General features: G+C 40.8%; 1 long non-coding RNA gene and 1 pseudogene across 5 annotated transcripts in view; one reads left to right on the plus strand and one right to left on the minus strand.

Annotated features, from left to right (window-relative positions):
* The window catches only part of LOC109268759 (uncharacterized), a 63,719-nt gene that overhangs the window by 25,320 nt on the left and 18,758 nt on the right, over positions 1 to 19,641 (minus strand). The window lies entirely within an intron of this gene.
* Positions 8,771 to 9,532, plus strand: LOC109268757 (60S ribosomal protein L26-like; annotated as a pseudogene).

Below are 19,641 nucleotides of genomic sequence, written 5' to 3' on the forward strand. Positions count from 1 at the left end.
AAATGAGGGACTTTGGGTGACTATGATGTGTCAATATTGGCTCATCAATATAACGAATGCATCGCTCTGGGGGGGGGGGGGGCTGTTGTGATGGGGCACACTATGCATGTGTAGGTGCCGGAAGTATATGTGAAATCTGTACCTCCCTCTCAATTTTGCTGCAAACCTAAAGCTGTTTTAAAAATAAAGTTTTGATTCAAAAAAAGAATACTTTCCATCTTGGATGTGAGCTCTGAGCACCCCCCCCCCCCCCTTTATAATACAGCCATGTAAGGAAATATACACTACAGACTAAAAAGCCCATCTATACACAGGCTCCTTAGCACTCAAGAATGTTGGGAGTTTTCTTAGGGATGATAGTTAGGTAAAGCTGAGCACTCTTGCTGGAGCATTAAGACCATTTTATCTCCTTCAGAAGCCAACCCTGAGTGCTGGCTTATGGCACCAGAGGCCCCCCTACACGCACCTTGTAATTGGGTTCTTGCTGCTTGCCAGTACCTGGACTTCCCTGTGTTCTCTCTGCCTGAGCTCTGGGCATAAAACCAGAGTTTGATAGTTAAGTATTTTGGCGACTGTCTCCCTGGTGACTGTGGTTGGAAATAATCTTTGACCTTTCCTCTATTGTTTATAGTGAAAACCTGACTCCAGGCTTACAAGCTTTCTTCTGCACTTTCCTGGAAAAGCAAGGTTGCCATATTTTCTCTTGGGCCCTGGCCATCTGGCCCACTAGCCATGCATTGTTTTCTTGGAGCAGGAGATCAGGGCAACCACCATTCTCCGGAGGGGAAGCAGGTGAAGGGAGGTGGGGGAGTGGGAAAGCCTAGTTAAGGAATATTGTGAGCACAATGCTTGCCAGGATAGCCTGGTATGATGAGAAATCTTTACTTTTTCATATCTTCTACCATATTCTTCTGCTCTGTGTGCCTTTCTCATCACTAGTCCTACCTAAAATTTTGACACTTAATTTCTCTTACTGAGAAAAAAGGTCTGTATTTAGTTAAAATCATCACATTATTGAGAGACCTAAGTTTCAAGTACATGGCCCTTTGCTTCACACTGTCAGGTCACAAAGTTAAGTTGTCTTAACAAACGGGACATAAAAGAGGGTTTTCATGAGTCCCAGGAAAATGAAATGTTATTTCTTAGGTTACAGACTGTATATGGGATGTTGTGTGCAAACTCTGGGTGCTGGTGATAGTCGATGTGAGTGGAAGTGAGTTAGGCATCAAGGAAAGGAGGGATATTACATAAAAGGACATACTCAGCCTATCTCATACATTTTGCTTAGGGCAAAATTAGCACCCATCACTTAGCATACATTTACCCAGAGGTAATTTTCCTACTTACCAGCAGGGGGGTGTAGCGTATGGTAGTCAGGTGATTGCAGTTTTGTTTTTTTTTAAATTTATTTATTTGTTTTGAAAGAGGCAGTGTGAGCTAGGTTAGGGGCAGAGAGAGAGAGGAGAGAGAGAATCCCAGACGGGCTCCACCCTGTCAGTGCAGAGCTTGACATGGGGCTCGGTCTCACGAACTGTGAAATCATGACCCGAGCCAAAATCAAGAGTTGGATGCTTAGCTGACTGAGCCGCTTAGGAACCCCAGGTGATTGCATTTTGAAGTCTCCTTGTGAAGTAGGAAAACCAACTGGCTGTTCAGCATTAATTTGGGGACCTTGGTTTTGCATGTAACCTTTGAACAAGATGAAACTTCATGCGGATTTTTATTGGTAGTTTAAATAGCTTGTTAGACTTTCATTTGTTTTTAAAGTAAACTCTACCCCCAAAATGGGGCTTGAACCCACGATCCCAAGATCAAGAGTTGCAAGCTCTACTGACTGAGCCAGCTAGGCACCTCAAGATTTTTATGGTTGTTGTTGATTCCATGACAGGTTCAATTTTCACTAAGTTAAAAAGGTATTCATTCCCGATTCCTTTTTTTTTTTTTTTTTCTGTTTGGTTTCTAGTTGGCTGGTTTCAGTTTTTAAACTTACCTTCAGGCACATTTGTCCAGTCATGTGAAGTTCCAGGTAAGCATGGCTTCTTCCACAGGAATCAAATCTGGCCCTTTTCTGTATCCCTACATCCAAATCCTACTGGTTCTACTTTCAAAATATAATATATTCTTGAATCAAGTATGTCAACATTACCATCTTAGTCCAAAACGCCATACGTATTTCCTAGACCATTGAACTAACCTTGAAACAGGTTTCTTGTCCTTTGCTTCCCACCCACCCAGCTGTCAGGTTGAGCTACTGAGTCTCCAAAGGTTCAAATGATAATTTTTTTTTCAAAGCACTCATCTTGGTGGTCACCTCCCTTCCCCCAATTACTTTTTGCCTTATCTGGATGGTCATCCTTGGGTCATCCCCTGACAAGTAATGCATGGAAACTAGAGATTGCATTATGTAAGAACAAATTGCTGCTGTGGAGTGTAGAGTTATGAGAAGAATATTCTAGTTCATGTTTTTTTGCAAAGGATTTTTGCAAAGGATTTCACCAATAAGGGACTCTCCCCTTAAAAACTTATGCTTCAAAATAAACAAATTCCAGGACAAAAGTTTAAGGTGATCAAAGACTCCCAAGGGTATAAGCAGAAGGTCCCATAACTTATGAGGAAGAAGGTCCAGGAATTATCAGGCAAAGATAGACTTGGGGCTATATAAACTAATACGATGACTTCAATAAATATGGTAGCATTAAATACAGGGTCAGGTTGAAAGGAACATTTGTCTTAAAGGAATTTCTTTTCTTCCTCTAGATTTCTTTTTGCAGGCTTCAAGTGCTGTTCCCTTCTCCAGCCGATCTCAAGTATGACTGTACGCATTACATCTATAACTGTAGCAAAATGAATGCCAGTCTGCAAAGTCCACTGTGTCAGAAATCTACATTTATTTTTTTTTTATAATCTAATTTCTGTTTTAAGCCCTCATTCCCCCAATGCAGCAGAAGTTAATCTCTGCTAAATTGGGCTAAACTGAGGATTTCCTACCACCCTTCCTAGAGTTGCCTCTAATTTCTGGAGGATGTTCCAAGTGATAAGAGGTGGGGCATGGGGGATGTCGGTCAGGTTTGAAGCTGGCCTCTGGCCATCATCTGTCCATGCTGGCTGGCATCCACTGTGATGGCCAACAAGGGGAACATAATACCTCTACTCCCACAGGGACTACACCCTCTTAGCTATCTGTTGGCCACACCTGATGGTCGTTTCTCTTTTAGGCCATTCTTGCTCTTTCCCTTTGATCTGAGAACACACAAACCCATCTGGAGCTTCAGTAATTCTCCCCACTTGAGTGGGTGGGGGAGAAGGGGAGGGGACAGCCCCTGTTCAGAGGCTACATTAGCACTATGCTCTGACTTCTTTCTAGCATGTCTCCTTTCCCCACACCTGGGAAAGCTTTGTGTAATCTTGGGTGAGAACTCATTCTCTAAATTACCAAGTAAACTTCTATATCTTATTTATGCCCTGCATATTTTCCCATTCTCCTTGAGGCCTGAAGTTTGAAGACTTAAAAGCCAAAAGAAATTCATTTTTCCTCTGCTGTTAACCTCTTCTGCCCGGGAGTAACAGAACTCAGAATAATCTATCTGCTGTTTGAAAGAGGGTAAGAATGAAGAAGTGGAGAAAATATTAGGGGAAAACATTGACTAATACCTTAGTATTAGTGGTATCCTACCTCCTACTGATCAATTCCCTAAACAGAGGTAGCTGGAATAGCCTCTGAAACAAAGACTAAATGTTTGGATGTATGCTAACTGATACATATAAGCTCTAATAAAATACATAGGAGCTCGTAAGAAAAAATATTATTTGTAACAAATGGAAATTATTGAGGATATATTAGATTACATGGGGTCCATCTGCTATGATCTGACCTTGGAACCTTAGGTTAATTGCTTTACCTTTTTAAAAAAATTTTTTTAAACGTTTATTTATTTTTGAGAAACACAGAGAGAGAGAGAGAGAGAGAGAGAATGAGTAAGGGAGGGGCAGAGAGAGAGGGAGACACAGAATCTGAAGCAGGCTCCAGGCTCTGTCAGCACAGAGCCTGATATGGCGCTCCAACTCATGAACCGTGAAATCATGACCTGAACCGAAGTCAGAGGCTTAACCGACTGAGCCACCCAGGTGCCCCGATTGCTTCAACTTCTAAGCATGGCTTTTCTCATTTGTAAAGTGGGAATAATAACTCTACTTCACAAGTTTTTAGTAAGATTTAAATTACATTAAATAACCAAGATGATGCATGATAGTCACTCAGTAAATGCTTGTTCTTTCATTCATCCATCCATTCATGTGTTCATCCTTTCTTTCATCAGGTATACATGCCTTACTCCTGTAATAGTAAGGCTATAGACACTGTTAAAAAACTTTTTGCAATATGAACAAACACCTGTTGGGTAAAGGGTGTGACTCTGACCTGGCCATTTGTCTCGACCGTAATAGACATATGCCCTAAGTAAGATCCGTGAAGGTAAGCCATAAATTCACTATTCCCACGGATCCGATGAACAATACTCATGACCAGGATCTTCTATTGCCCCTAATGGTTTCTAGTAAATGAGCTTTGTGCAGAAATAGTACCTTTCATGACCAAGAGCCTTTAACTGTGCACAATGTAGACAACAGCATCCCCCTCACCTCTTCTCTAAGTGAGTGTTACCAATGACATTTTCCTGGCTTCACGTAAAGAGTTGAATGGGATAAAATCTTACGCACAGAGCAGAATTCATAACTATTCTTTTTGTTTTAATTGACGTATAGTTTTCATACAATAAAATGAACAGATCTTAAGTTTTCAATTCAGTGAGTTTGGCAATTCCATACACCCATTCAGCGACCACCCAAAACAAGAAGTTAACATTTTCATCACCACGAAAATGACCCTCATGCTCCTTTCTAGTCAATCCCCATTATGGCAGAATTTTTTATTGTAAAATCTCCCAAATGTTCTTAGGGATGTCTTCTACTTAACATTTGTACTCTCACAACTCTCTTCCATTGGAAGTAAACTAATGAGAGGCTTGCATGCATCCTATCAATATTCAGAACTATTCTATGTGGTGGAAACTATTACTTCTTCTATTTTACACATGAGAAAACTGAAGCTTAATGAGATAGAATAATTTACCCAAAGGCCAAACAGCTCTTACTTCCTCAAGGTCTCCACATCTCTTACTCTCAGAGCTGGGACTTGAACTCAGATTGGGCTGATTCTAGAACCTGACTTGTAAGTCACTATGCTAAAGAGCAGATCCATCCTGAGGTGTAGCTAACAATTGCAACTTTCCTGGGTCGGGATTCTGTGCATCTGTTATTTTGACAAAAGGAGAAAAAGTAAGTTGGCTGATTTAATACTTTCCATTTCTTTCATGAGATCCTTATAAGCTCTGTTACTCTTTCATTAACTTGTGCCTGCAAGATTTGTACCAGTTGACTGTTAAGAACCATGATAGAGATCATCATGATGATGACGGTTATGAAGGAAAACATTTTTGAACACTGACTATGTGGCAGGTGCTATGTAAAACACTGCCTCTAAATTTCTTGATTTAGTTCTCCTAATGACTTTCAGGGTAGGATCTGTTATTAGCAGTTCTACAAACTAAAAATTTGCAGCTTAGAGAGCCTGAGTGACTTTGCCCAGTCCTGCACAATGAGAAAGGGGTAGAGCTCACTCTGAATCTTGTCAGGCTGGCCTGAATGCCTGTATCTCATCCACCACTGAAAACAGCCTGTTAATCCTCTACGTATGTCCTCAGTCTTGTTAATAAAGAATGGTCTCGGTTCCTGCCTGAACTGGATTTCACCAGTATAAATATGTGAGTGTGAACTCTGCCAGCTGGCTTGCTTTTAGATAAGATCCTGTTAGTCCCAAACACTTAGCTCCACCTGTCTTCAGAAACTTGGAAAACAGCTGGCCCTTGGCCAAATTGTGAGGTAGATGAAATTTGTCTTAGGCATTTGATCCTCCTCTGCACTCTGCCCATCCCCTCTGAGTATCCTGTCAAACAAAGACTCTTCTTTCAATTCCTGGAGCCCAAATCTTGCCAGAATTACTGAGTCCTTCAGCCTCTGTCTGTTAATGTGTTCAGACCCTCTGATACGCCTCTGACTCCTCCCCTGCCCCAGCCTGGTGATTTTCCCGTCTGTAGCTGAACAAATTTTATTCAAGCTTTCCCACCCAAGCCTGTGCTAATGTCCTCCTGGAGGGTTGGTGAAGGACCTCCAGATGCCTGAGGCTTTCTAGAGCTAGGACCCCTATTTATTTTGGCAACCTCGGTGGTGTGGCCCCCAGGACTGGTTGGAAAGGAAGACAAGGCAGCCTTAGTGGTAACAACAGCCAATCATACAGCATTGAATCTGAATACTTAATATGTTGTAATTTATTTAATCCTTACAAGAGTCCTATGAGGTCTTAGTCAAGGCTCCAGCAAGAAAGAGGAGGCACACACAGATGGAATTCTGAAGAGAATTGAAAGCAGAAACTATTTGCAGATGTGTAGGCAGATTTAAGGGAATCAGTCAGGGATACTGAAGCACCCAGCAAACTAGCTGCCTTCAGAAGCTGTTCCCACTCACAGGCTGAAAAGGGGAGCAAGGAAATGGTGTAACTGGGGCCTGATGAGGAGCTATTCTAGGAAGAGCTATTTTGAGAAACCGTCTGCAGTCATGGAGAGATGTGGCCAGAGCCTTGGTGGTGTGACCAAGGTGGTGTGGCCTTGGTGGCCATCTCTTGGGGTGAGATGGCAGGTGAAGTGAATAGTTTGGGGTCGATGAGGTATTGAGGGAACAAACACTCTAATGTTCCCTTCCATCTTCCAATTTCCCTGTGGCTGAAACAACTAGAAGCCTGACATCAAGGGAATCTCAGTGATATAGGATTGAAGTATCAGTCACCGTGGGGTTCAGTATGGGGCAAAAGGACAGAGAATAAAACCAGTCCATGAAGAAGCTGTGGCACAGAGAGATTAAGCAACCTGTCTTAAGTCACACAATTAGGAAGTGGCAGAACCAGGATCTGAACTGAGGTTGTCACATCTGGTCTGGTGTGGAGGGGTTCTCCCACCCTTACATAGTGTCTTACAGTTTTCCCAAATGCCTCCGGGAAAGAAAGATTTTAGAAGGCTCATGCAGAAGGTATTTTGGAGCAGGTACCCCAATCATATTATTCCTACTGAATTGGGATCAATTCTAGAATCAGGCATTTGGTACTCAATAATGGATGGCACTGTTGGAATGAATCTGGGCCAACCATGGAAATTCACATGGGTCTTATGTCACTGGCCACAGAGAGGAGCCCCTATTACAGAGAAAAAGTTCCATTCATCTGTTCAAAATGTCCCTGTACACAACAGACCTCTGGAAGAAATGACTTCATGACAGATACAGGTAACACTAGTAGGCCTTGACCAGTTCAGTGGGTTAATGACAACTAACATGGTCAAGTTTATGAAACAGAAAGATCATGAAATAGTAAGTTTGTCAGCAAACCGCTGATAAGATGGGGAGAATCATTCTGCCTCAACATAGGAGAAACTGAGACTTGTGGTTTCTGTGTGAGAGACGCCAGTACTCAATTTGAACTTCTGAAAAAAAAAAGAAAGAAAGAAAGAAAGAAAGAAAGAAAGAAAGAAAGAAAGAAAGAAAGAAAGAAAGAAAGAAAGAAAAAGCCACCCACCTGGGTTGATCCCAATCAAGGCAGACCAACTGACAGAAAATACAATCATTGTGTGGAGACATTTCCTGTGAAATGAGAAGACGAGGTACGGAAAAGCACTCTTTTGTGAAAAAGAAAAGTCAAAGAAATGAAATGATTAGAACACATCTTTTCATATTAAAGAAGGAAAGCTCTAATGATAGCCTTTTATAGTTTATTATCTTATTTCTAATTAAGTTTTTGTTTTCTCCTTTGTAAAATTAGGCAGTGAGCTGACACTTTTTATATAAACCAGACAATGGCTTCTGTGAAGGAAAAGGGTGAGGCTGGAAAGAGAATAGAGGCCCAAGATGATGCACCAGAGAGTAAGAAAAATACCATACCAATATTTCTTATGTAATTTAGCAACAAAAATGTGTAGCATGTAATAGGATACTGAGGCTTCGCATTATTGCTGTAATTTGAGAAGCAAAGTGGTCTTACCAACCTAGCAGTCCTATGATAGAACCCTGTGAAAAATAAATGAAGTTCACTCAGCTTTTGATCAACTGAATATTATATGCCTAGAGAATGCTCTTTTCTACTAGACATTTTTCTCTCCTACCCTTTGTTCAAAGAATGTTCTCTTAAAATTCTTTCCTATTAAATTATTTCAAATGTGGACATTGGCTTTAGGGAAGAAATTTTCATTATATGTCAAAAGGGTATAATTTAATTGGCTTAACAGTCTTTCTAGAAGTTAGCAATTTCCAGGAGTTGGTTATTAACAATGTTTATTATACAGTAGGGTTTCAGATTACAGTTGGTTTGTTACAAGCCGTAAATACTGGAGGCATACTATATATAAATAGACATGCATGCATGAGGAATGCACTCCCTATCTTCCTTTCCTCTGGACTCCAGATTTGTTGGGATTCTGTGGGACTGACCATGAGGGGGTAGAGACCATAAAAATTTGTCAGAAGGGCTCCATTTGAGCAACGATATCAGGAAAGGAGAGTCAAAAACGTATATAGTCTAATGTACATGCATCTAATCCTCCCAAGGGCTGGGAGTTTATACTTGCATTTAAAAGTAAAGAAAGTAAAAATTAAGGAAGTGCTGGAGGCCTAAATGAAGTTCAATCCCTTTGTGGCTTCTGACCAGAGCAAGAACTATAAAAGGCATTTCGACATACCTTCCCACATGCACAGGAAGATTATGCCTTCCCCTGTCTCCAAAGAGCTGAAACAGAAGTACAACATTTGATCCATGCCCATCTGAAAGGATGATAAAGTACAGGTTGAGTGAGGACACTACAAAGGTCAGCAAATTGGCAAAGTAGTCCAGGCTTACAGGAGGAAATACGTCATCTACCCTGAACAAGTACAGTGAGAGAAGGCGAATGTCACAGCTGTCCATGTGGACATTCACCCTGGCAAGGTAGTTATCACTAGACCAAAACTGGACAAAGATGCCAAAAAGATCCTTGAACGTGAAGCCAAATATCACCAAGTAGGAAAGGGAAAGGGCAACTATGAGGAAACAATTGAGAAGATGCGGGAATAAAGTAATGTGATATATGACTTTAAATAAAAACTGTTAAAATGAAAAAAAAATTAAGAATGTGATAAGAATACCACCATCCAATTTGTAAAATAAAAGATTAAATTGAATAATGTCCTTAAGGATCCTAGAACTGGTTTACCTTTAAAATACTGTTTAAGCCAAGGGCATTTTTTCATAATTAATACATACAGGAAGTGGCCATGAGTATGGTCTGTAACCATTCAGAAATAAAGTATGATCAACATCGTTTTCCTATCAGATTTATATATAGTGGTTTGGTTAATGGGATAGAGAAGAAAAAAAAAAGGAGATTAAAAGTAAGCTTTGTCTCTCCTCTTTCATACTTTGGGAGGGAGGGAAAAAATAGTTTGCTGAGCTTTCACAATACATCATCTACCTGTTAACTGTCCTCGAGTTAGGGTGGAAGGGCAGTTATCCTTCATGGGGTAGGGGTGGATAATTGTTAACCTACAGACTGTAATTTTACAATAGCATTCCCCTATAGGACTTCTTTGCTTGCTAGTAAAACTGGGCTTCCACAAGGCACACCCACTCTTTTCATTCACCCAGTATCTTTTGCTAGAATCTGGGACCCATCATTGGGAACCACATGTCCCCTGGCACCAACCCATCCTCAACAGATAGCTGCCTTCCCACCCTGCATTCCACACTCCTTCCTGTGCTCTCTGTGCTCCGCTTGCCTGAGTCCTCTTTGACCTAGATAACCGGACTCTTCAGAGAAGATGACACCCAGCATGAGGGATGAATGTTGCCAAATGTAGGCAATTTTAAAGTACGTTAGTGTTAGATTAAAGACACTAATACTAGAAAATCAACATTTGCACTTCTCAATTCAGTATTAACTTCTTATTTATCTCTGCATATCATGATTTCAATGAATGTAACTTCAGCCAAGTCAGGATGATGAGCAAATGACATATTTAACAGAGAATAAAATGTTATAAGCAGCTTCAGGACTGTCTTGATATGGAATCCCATCCGTCAAATGAAAATATTGTAATTACATTTGAAAGTCATTGTATTTTGCTCTATCTAGTCATCTCATTTTTATTTATTTTTATTTTAGAGAGAGGAAGAGAGAGTGGGAGAGAGAGAGAGAGAGAATGAATCTCAAGCAAGCTCCACGCCCCGTTTTATTCCATGACCCTGGGATCATGACCTGATCTGAAATCAAGAGTTGGATGCTTAACTGACTGAGCCACCCAGGCACCCCTTATCTAGCCATCTCCTTATTACTCTCTGCTTTCCCTCTCACCTCCACAAACCCTTCAAAAATAATGGTTACTTTTATTGAGTCTTTTATTTGCCAGAAGCTATGTACTCACTTTGTACATGTACTGACTTGTGTAATCCTCACAACGAACCTAGGAGATGATAACTCTTTTCCTCCCATTTTGTAGGTGACAAAAATGAGTCAGGGAGGTCCACTTTTCTAAGGGCACACGACTGGTAAGAAGAGAAGAGGGCTTAGGTCTCAGAGGATCGGGTTCTACAGCCCAGGCCCTCAATCATTCGCCTGAAGTATCTCTCTGCAGAGTGTGCACTAGGTTGTGCTGCAAGAATGGTTTGGCTTGTTCTCATCTTTGCTCCCATGCATGCTGACTTATAGATAGGGCTGTTGGCCTAAGGGTTCATACCTGTGTCTTCTTCTCTTTCCTGCTTTGTGTCCCGATTCCTGTCTATAGCCCTTGTCTTCTCCCTGTGGGCACACCATCTGATTCCACGGTATTCTGAGCTCTATATGAGAGGAAGCCCGGCTAGCTGGTGAGTGCACCACTCACCGTCCCCACCTGTCCAGATATTTGAATCTGTAGGAAATCTCATGTCAGCCAGAGGTACAGGAAAAAAGAAAGACTGGGTCTTCTGGATCCAAGTATTCTCTGTAGATATTGGAAAAGGGGCTAGCTCTCTAAGTTACAAGGCCCCTTTGGATTGTCTATGATGTGTGGCTTTCAAAATTCTTGACCACAGCTTACCATAAGGGATATATTTCTATTGCAAATCACAACATGTAAATTTACATACAGAAAACTGAAATATAATGTCGTAAAAACACTTTACTATATGGGATGTGCTTTGAAAGTTTCTATTCTATTTATTTTTTTAAACGATGCCGGTCCAGATCCAGCAAACTGATTTATAACCCATTAAAAAGTTATCACTGGCAGCTTGAAACATAGCACAATAAAGAAGTATCTTTAACTCAACATACATGGAGTATTCACTAATAATAGATTTAGGCTAAAAATGATTAATTCCCTGATTATCCACAATAAATTTTGCAAGTTATTTGTGTTCTCCTCTGTTTCCTATCCTTGCTGGAGATTAAAATGCCAGGAAGGGGAGCATCATGGGAGAAACATGTGAAGTTAGACCTATGGGCACTGAGAAGGTGTTTGTACACAAAAAAGATAATGGCCTTTCCTGAATGCCAGCTAAGATTACCTCTACACAGTTACCATCCTTTAAAATACTAATATTTGGTCAGTTGCATGTTGGGAACAATTGAAAAAATTTTAATGTGGTCTAGGTCTTAGGGAATTATTGTTAATTGTATTAGGCTGTGCTAATGGTATTGTGTTCATGTAGAAAGATATCCTTTCTAAATGTTTATAGTAACGGATTTATATATGTCATGATGTCTATCATTTATCTTTTTTAAAAATATATTTAATTTATTTATTTATTTTTGAGAGAGAGCGAATGTGAGTGGGGGAGGGGCAGAGGGCGAGAAAGAATCCCAAGCGGGCTCCATGCCAGCACGGAACCCCAAGCAGACCTGGATCCCACGACCCTGGGATCATGACCTGAGCCAAAATCAAGAGTAGGATGCTCAACCAACTGAGTTACCCAGCCACCCCAGAGTTTTTAAAAACCAGTACACTCACTGCCATTTTCGGGTTACTTCAAATTCTGGCTTTCTTCCCCAATCTGCCTGTTCCTACTTACTTTTCAGAATCCTCGGGTAGTTGTTCCATGCCTGCTTTTCAGGTTTTATAGCTGCACACAGTGGGAGACACGGGTTGCATGCTAGCTCCATCTATCCCAGAACCAGAACCATGATGCTAATTTTTTTTTGACATCTAACTCTTGGTAGGTCCGTGGGGGTTTCTCTCTGCCTCTTCTTTCTTCTTCATTCTCGGCAACTGGAGTTTTAATTGCAGAGGGGACTGGAGAAGTGGGCGTGACAAAGGTAGCATCTGCTGCAGCTGCCACTGGCTGAGGTATATTGCTGCTTCTCTCCCTGCCCATCCCCAGGCTTTTTTTTGGTGTTCAAGTTTATGTGAAGATAAATGATAGGGGTGCCTGGGTGGCTCAGTTGGTGGAGCGTCATACTTGGTTTTGGCTCAGGTCGTGATCTCATGGTTCATGAGTTCGAGCCCCCCCATCTGGCTCTGTGCTGACAGTGTGGAGCCTGCTTGGGAGTCTCTCTCTCTCCCTCTCTTTTTCTCTCCCCTTCACCACCACTTGCACTCACTCTCTCTCTAAAATAAAATTTTAAAAAAAGCAAAAAAACAAAACAAACAAATAAAAACAACAACTCTGCACTGCCCAGCATGATTCAAGTCTATTTGAAACTGGGATGTGGACATCGTTGTGGACAGAGTGAGAGCTCCAGAAGTCTCTAGTTCAGGCACAAGGAGCAAGAGAGAGGATAGGCAAAGAGTTTCTAGCTGCAAAACCAAAAGCACCATCTTTAAAAGAAAAGCTTTGCCAATTGTATTTTATCAAATGTAAAAGGTTTGCTTTGTGAAAGACATTTTTAAGAGAATGAAAAGACAAGGTACAGACAGGGGAAAATTTTCTAAATCACGTATTTGAAAAATACTTGTATCTAGAACATTAGAAAGAACTTTGAAAATTAATCATAAGGAAATAAACGGTGCCTTTCCAAAAAAATTGGACAAAAGACTTGAACAGATACTTCATCTAATATGTATATGGGTATCGTTTTTAAAAGATAAGCAATGTGCAGATATTTTGTTATCTTTCTTAATATTAGGAAAGAATTTTTAAGTATCTACACTCATCAAACCGGGGCCTATAAATGCATTGTTGTCCTGGCAAAATTCTTGATTACTTTAGAAAAACTAGTGACTTATGAGCACCTAGAAAATAAAGCTGGGGTCACCAGAAACCAGCACAGATACACAAAGAGCAAGTTCATGGGACTTCATCTTTGATAGAATTACTATCAGAAGGGTATGAATCAGTTCAAGGTTTGTGAAAGTCTCATGAATTGGATACAATTGAAAAATGTAGGTTGAGTGAAATATAACAAAGTCATTGATAAATGATGATTTCTAAAATCTGGAGGGAGGTACATCTCTCTTGTCTTTTTCCTTTGTCCTCCCCTAATAGAAATTTTGATTGGTGATTTGATTAATGATAGAGAAAGAAATGATTATAAAACCATCAGTACATTCCATTATGATAGAAGGATTATGGGCACTTGGGTATCACGGTCAGGTTTTGATACATTTTTTTAAATGTTTATTTATTTTTGAGAGAGAGAGAGAGAATGAGCGGGGGATGGGCAGAGAGAGATGGAGATACAGAATCCGAAGCAGGCTCCAGGCTCTGAGCTGTCAGCACAGAGCCTGACATGGGGCTCGAGCTTGGGAATGGTGAGATCGTAACCTGAGCCGAAGTCGGACGCTTAAATGACTGAGCCACCCAGGTGCTCCTTAATACATTTTTGACAGCTGAAAGGAAGAGATGAAGCAAGCAAAATAAAATTGATGTAAACAATTGCTAAGGTTTTGTTTTTATATCCATAAAATCAATCATATAAATGTAACATGGAGTTTTGCTATAGTATTTATGAACAAGACCTACATTAACTTAAGCTAAATATGAGTGTATTAGTTTCTATAATATTGTCACAAATTGAGTGGCTTAAAAGAATGCAAATTATTCTCTTATAGTTCCGGAGGTCCGCAGTCTAAAATGATTCAGCAGGGCCACATTTCTTTTGGGGGCTCTAGGAGAGAATTTGTTCCCTTGACTATTTTAGCTCTTCAGAGGCTGCCCACACTACTTGGTCTGTGGCCCCGCGTCACTCTGACCACTGCTTCTCTTGTCATATCTCCTTCTCTTACTCTGGCCCTTCTGCCTCCTTCTTGTAAGAACACTTGATATTACATTGAACCATCCAGATAATCCAGAATAATTTCCCCTTTTCAAGATCCTTAACTAATGGCACCTGCAAAGTTCTTTGGCCATGTAACGTAACGTATTCACAGACTCCAGGGGTAGGACATGGATATCTTTAAAGAACCATTATTCAGCATGCTGCAATGAGTCAATAGTGTGACATTATCACCAAAAGTTTTGGATCATTAGATGCATTAACATTTTGAATAGAATATCATTCTGATAATATGTAATAAATATATTAGTTATATAGCAAGCAATAAACATAATACTTCAAAGGAAAAATTATAGGTTCACTCTACTCTTCCTTATCAGACAAGATCCTTGGATAATTGTATCCAGCTCTGAACAGCACACTTGAAAATATAATCAAACAGGGGCACAATCAAAGAGATATTCTGAAAGAACATAAGAAGGAGGAAATAGAAATAAGAACAAGAATTATCTACTAGAGAAAAGAAGTCAGGACAGTGTATGATCTCTGTCTTCTCTCTTTGAGGGGATAACATACAGAATAAACATCAGAGTTGTGAAAACCTTTAAAAGGGCAAACTCAGGGGTACCTGGGTGGCTCAGTTGGTTAAGCATCCAACTTTGGCTCATGTCATGATCTCACAGTTCCGGAGTTCGAGCCCTGCATCCGGCTCTGTGCTGACAGCTTGGAGCCTGCTTCAGGTTTTGTGTCTTCCTCTCTTTCTGCCCCTACCCTGCTTGCATTCTCTCTCTCTCTCTCTCTCTCTCTCAGAAATAAATAAAATCAAAAAAATTAAAAATAAATAAAAGGGCAAACTCAGAGGCACATCAGGGAAATGAGTTAAGTTCAATAGAAGGAAGAGCTGTCCAGCATGCAATGGGTGCCCTACAGAGCTACTGAGTTCTTTCACTGGAGACTTCCATGCATAAAATCCTGATGATTTATATAAAAGCAATGCAAACATATGGAGAGTCCTGAGCCAGAAGAATTGCAATGCCCCTCCCACATATCAAGTTCCTGTGATTCCAATGACTAAACGTCTGTCCCTTCTTGAGGAAAGAAAAGAGAAATAGCAGGAGCAGGAGAACCAGTGAGCAGATAAGGGCTTTGTAAGGGTCTGAATGGCCTGTTTTCATGACTGACAGATTTATGATGGAATAATTTCCTCTGTTTGTCCTGTAATGAGTGTTTGTACCTTGGGTTGGCGGCAAACGCCTTGCCCTGTGAACATTTCCAGCTGGATTTCAAAGAAAGGAAATGGTTTTGCTTAAGTGACAGTTAACAGAATTCCTGTTGATTAATTTTTTTCCTTATTGTTTTCAGTGCAGCAAATAGGTAGCTATTTGTTTCAAAGTAATAAACCTAAAGTCTTATAATTTTAAAAGTTTACATTCAGTTTATTTACACAGCATATGATTTCCTTGATGCCTGAACACTACATAGATTTTTAAAAAATGTTTATTTATTTATTTTTTGGGGGGGAGGGGGAGGGGCAGGGGCAGAGAGAGAGAGTGAGAGAGAGAATCCCAAGCAGGCTCTGTGCTGTCAGCACAGAGTCTATCGTGGGGCTGGATCCCACAAACAGCAACGTCGTGACCTGAGCCAAAATGAAGAGTTGGACACTTAGCGACTGAGCCACCCAGGCGTTCGTTCCTACATAGGTTTTTACATTCTGAACAGAGAAAAATGAAATATGAACCCAGCTGCATCCTAGCAACCCTCTCATAGCAAGCGTTACATCCTGTCAATCTTTTCATTTTCCATTCTGCAAATAAGAATTTTCTTGGTAAGCTCCTCTCTCGCCCTCTCACTCTCTTGGTTTCACACATTTCCCTCTGTCTTTTAGCTTCTCCCTTTCTTCTGCTTCTCCCTCTTCCTCACCCCAGTTTGCTAAGAAAAAAGGAATCAGATGGTGTTCCCTCATCTTCCTGTGAGCAAACCAATGACACTCCTATTTCTGTGCCCAACACCTTCCTCTTTCCTTCCGTGTCAATGAAAGTGTCCTTCCTCCTCCCCCTGCTCCTTCTCCTCCACATCCTGATTATTTTATTTGAAAAGGGCTTTTCAGTAAAGATAAAAGGAGAGCTAAATTCTGTGTTTATGAAGAATTAGGGGCTCTCTGAATCTATGGTCTACTTCCTATCTTTCTAACTAACTACAGCTTTAAATCCCCATAATCACACTGACCCACCATGAATCCATGGTAACCTGCCTTATACGAACAGGTTACCATACGGTATTTGACAGGTAATATATGAACAGGCCATATACGAACAATAAATGTGAGCTAGGCTTCTTTTCGCTCCCATAAAAAGAGAAAAATAAAACGATTTCAGAATTCTTACTGTGCCATCTAAAAATTGGTTGCATTCAGCTTGAGACAATCAGTGCACGAGCATTTATTGCCCTTTTACCTCATGTACAATAAACAGTTTCATGGTTTTTTTTAACAAAATTAAAAAAATTTTTTTCTACTGTTTATTTATTTATGAGAGAGAGAGAGAGGGAGAGCAGGGGAGGGGCAGAGAGAGAGAGAGAGGGAGACACAGAATCGAAGCAGGCTCCAGGCTCCACGCTGTCAGCTTAGAGCCTGACATCGGGCTCAAACTCACAGACGGCAAGATCATGACCTGAGCCCAAGGTGGATGCTTAACCCACTGAGTCACCCAGGCACCCCTAAACAGTTTCATGTTTAAAGGCAGATGTCTTGGAACTTGGGTACAGTGATCACAAGAGCTCAATTGTGCCTTCATGACAGTCATGAGCTTATCCATTTCCTGAGTCTCCTCAGAGTTCTTTTCATTTTTTAAATCAGATATTTACATATTTGTATGTGAAACTTTTCTCCTGAGATGAAGTTCTGCATTTATTACTGGCTGGATAAGCAATTAGTGGGCATTACATGAAAAATATAACTGTGTTATGTTCTTTAAGAGATTGTTAGGAAATAACTGGCCTTAGAGAGTTAGTATCATTCTACTACCCTTCTGACATACCTTCCCACAGGACAATTTGGCTTATTTTTCTGAGAGTTTGTCACGACCTTGAACATTAGGAGATAATGTCTCTTATAACAATTTTTTCTCTTTCTCCCCACCTCCCTCCAATCCATCATCAAGTCCTTTCACTCCACCTTTAATCTAATTTTAAATGATTCCACTGTTCTTCATGTCTACCACAACTAGAGGTCACACCAATATTACTTTTTACCTGGACCTTACTTTTTACCTTAGCCTTCTCACTAGTGTTCCTATATCATTTCTTGATCCCGTTGAATCCTTTTTTCATACAGCAGCCTGAGCAATCTTGTGTCAAATGCTGCTGGCCAGTCGACTGAAAGTTGTCTATTAGACAAACAAGTCTGGATGTGTAGGCAGATGGATGTAGACTTTGGAATCCATCTTGGAGTGGAAAACTTGTGAGTAAAGGTAGACTGATAAGAGGTTCAATGTCTGTGCCCTGGGGTCCTCCTTTGTTTAGCTGTTCGGGATACAAGAAGGAGCCAATAAAGTTTGAGAAGTAGGCGATGAAATGTAAGGTACGTCAGGAGAGTATGGTGTCCTGGAAGCCAGATGGAAAAAAATATATCAAACAGAAGGGAGTGATTAACTGTGTACAATGCTGCTGATAGGGCAAGAAAGATGAAGACAGAAGACCATTGATTTAGCATCATGGAGGTCACAGGTGATTTTGACAAGAGTGGCTTCAGTGGATTAATGGGGGAAAACCAAAGGGTTCCAGGAATTAATGGGAGGAGAAAAATTTAAGGCGGAAAATATGCACAACTGTTCGGAAGATTTTCTGTAAGGAGTGAGTTCATAACAAGAGGACAGAAGGCACAGGAAATGACATAGATGCGTTGGCAGGTGCTTTCGGAAGCTTTGTTTAAATTGCTTCTATTCTCTCATTGAAATAAGTGGCAAGGCTATCAGCAGGATGGAAGTAAGGTTTGGGCAGGAGCTGTTGGCATTTGGAGAAAGAGCAGAAGGTTTGAAGTAGTCATCTAGAAGACTGGAGGAACGAACGGATTCAGAGAGCATGTTATGACTGCCACATTCCCTCGAGGTCCAGTAGTTATGTGTTTAGAATGAGACGGTCAGTGTAGTCTTACATTTTTCTCTGGTACTGTACATCAGCAGTGCAGGTAGAGAGCAAGCTGAGCGTTGGCTTTGACCAGGATTGGAGTTTTACTAGGTGAATAACACAAAAAGAGATGATGAGGAGAGTTGAGAATAGTGCATGGAAATGGTTATAACGATCAGTTCTGATCCAACTGAGTAAGACAGGAAAGTAGGACCGGTGAGAGGCAGGTTACCATGGATTCGTGGTGGGTCAGTGTGATTATGGGGATTTAAAGCTGTAGTTAGTTAGAAAGATAGGAAGTAGATGGCAGTAAGGGAGTAAGCTGCTTAAGAGTGATATTGTGGGGGGCACCTGGGTGGGTCAGTTGGTTAAGCATCTGACTTCGGCTCAGGTCATGATCTCATGGCTTGTGAGCTCAAGCCCCACATCAGGCTCTGTGCTGACAGCTCAGAGCCTGGGGCCTGCTTCAGATTGTGTCTCCTTCTCTCTCTGTCCCTCCCCCACTCATGCACTGTCTCTCTCTCTCTCTCAAATAGAAATAAAAACATTAAAAAACATTAAAAAAGGAATGATATTGTAGGTTGTAATCATTGGTAATGATAGGACTGATGGCATGCTTATAGAGTGAGCAGCTGAAGCGAAGAAGAGGACTTGGGGTGAATTAAGTTGGAAGCCAGGATGTGAGAAAGACCATTTACATAGATATTGAAAGTATTATGAGTTATGACCAGAGAAGTGTTAGCAAAAGTAACAATGAGCCCAGAGGTAAATCTGCAAGGAATTGAGAAGTATAACTCAGGGGCTTGGTAATGACTGTGACAAGGATGATTAATGCATATTTATGGTCTGATGAGATAGAATATTCTAACCTGGGAGCCACAGGACAGTAAAACTAAAACCATAATGCTAGAATGTAATAGGTCTCATAAAAGAGGTACAAAGTGCTGACAGTGGTTCTCAAATGTTAGCAAATATTCTGATACTTGTTAAATGATTTGTTAAAATACAGATTGCCGCCTCCCCTCCCCAAGTTCCTGCTGCAATAGATCTGGGATAGGGTCCAACAATTTGCATTTCTAACAAGTTCCGATGTCTAGGGGCCGCATTTCAAGAACCGATCTGCTATGAAAATTCAGAAGAGGGATGGATTGCTTCTGGCTGCAGAGATCAAAGAAGGTTCATGAAGCATATTCTTTATTTC

The sequence above is a fragment of the Panthera pardus genome, unplaced genomic scaffold (genome assembly GCF_024362965.1).
Source record: "Panthera pardus isolate Hobbes unplaced genomic scaffold, ASM2436296v1 HiC_scaffold_6, whole genome shotgun sequence".
NCBI classification, from domain to species: domain Eukaryota; kingdom Metazoa; phylum Chordata; class Mammalia; order Carnivora; family Felidae; genus Panthera; species Panthera pardus.